This window comes from Xyrauchen texanus, chromosome 11, assembly GCF_025860055.1.
Source record: "Xyrauchen texanus isolate HMW12.3.18 chromosome 11, RBS_HiC_50CHRs, whole genome shotgun sequence".
NCBI classification, from domain to species: Eukaryota; Metazoa; Chordata; class Actinopteri; order Cypriniformes; family Catostomidae; genus Xyrauchen; species Xyrauchen texanus.
The window spans coordinates 5,783,196-5,785,155 of NC_068286.1; positions in this window are offsets into that span (position 1 = coordinate 5,783,196).

Below are 1,960 nucleotides of genomic sequence, written 5' to 3' on the forward strand. Positions count from 1 at the left end.
TTATTGTCACACTACCATGTACACAAGTGCAACAGTAGGTGAAATTCTTGTGTGCAGTTCCGAGCAACATAGCAGTCATGACAGTGACGAGACATATACCAATTATAGTAAACAACATACTTACACAACACAATTTACAAATCAAATGAACACATACTTACACAACACAATAATTATATACAATGTACAGTAAACAATACACACAGTATACAATACAATAAGTAAGGAGTATATGAAATTTAAGTAGTTGTATTGAGGAGAATATGTTGACAGTCCAGTGTGAGATTATAGGTTAATAAAGTGCAGTGCAAATTATTGATCCTGATAGATCAAGTGTTCAACAGTCTGACTGCTTGGGGGAAGAAGCTGTCATGTAGTCGGCTGGTGCGGGTCCTGATGCTGCGATACCGCCTGCCTGATGGTAGCAGTGAGAACAGCCCATGACTCGGGTGGCTGGAGTTTCTGATGATCCTCCGAGCTTTTTTCACACACCGCCTTGTATATATGTCCTGGAGGGAAGCTCACCTCCGATGATGTTTCTGGCAGTTCGCACCACCCTTTGCAGGGCTTTGCAGTTGTGGGCAGTGTCTGTGAGTGAGCTGGCTCCGCCCTCCCTCACGCATCTTTTGTTCATTGGTTGACAGTGTGCGTCTGATTGACAGGAACAACAGGTGACTCTGTTAGTCTGTGCAGACAGTCAGAAAGTATGTGTGTGTGTGTGTGTGTGTGTGTGTGTGTGCGCGCTTGAGCATTTAGGCCTATACTATTTTATTTATTTTTTGTGTGTTTAATTAATTAATTCTATTCATTTAAATCTTTTGATTATTCATATCTTAATTTTTTTATATTTTTATAAATAGATTCGGCTCTTCTGATATACGAACCGGCTCCCAACGTTCACCTACAAGAGCAACAGGTACACACCACACACATGCACACACACAAACACAGGCACACACCACACACAGGCACACACCACACACATGCACACACACACACACACACACACAGGCACACACATGCACACACACACAAACACAGGCACACACATGCACACACACACAAACACATGCACACACAAACACACACACACGCACACACCACACACAGACACATACATGCACACACATACAAACACATGCATACACAAACATACACAAACACACACAGGCACACACACATGCACACACACACAAACACAGGCACACACCACACACATGCACACACACCACAAACACAGGCACACACAGGCACACACATGCACACACACAGGCACACACCACACACACAAACACATGCACACACACAAAAACACATGCACATACACAAACACATGCACACACACACAAACACATGCACATACACACAAACACACACACAAACACAGGCACACACACACACAACCACACACAAACACAAAAGCAACACACTTGCTTTTTAATGCTTGATTTTCATGCAGTGTGTCCAATAGTAGTCACAGATCAGTGTTTTTAGTGTACAGACGGCTGTGAACTCTGAAATGAACTTTCTCTGTTATTTAGAGATTTTAGCTTGAGAGTTGCAGGAAGCTTGATGTAATGAACACTTCACAAACAGGAAGAAAGTTAAAAATCTTTCAAAATAAAAGTCCCCCTGAAACGAGAGCTCTGTTAAACTTATTGCATATATACATATTATATATACAGTATATATGATATATAAGGATATATGTATATATATTGTTGATAAGTATTATATCTTCATTTGATTAAAGCTGTACAGTATGTATTTGATTAAACAAACACAATTTGAACAGAGAGAGAGAGAGAGAGAGAGAGAGAGAGTGAGAGTAGAGAGAGAGAGAGAGAGAGAGAGAGAGAGAGAGTGAGAGAGTGAGAGTGAGAGAGAGAGTGAGAGATAGAGAGAGCGAGTGAGAGTGAGAGATAGAGAGAGCGAGTGAGAGTGAGAGATAGAGAGAGCG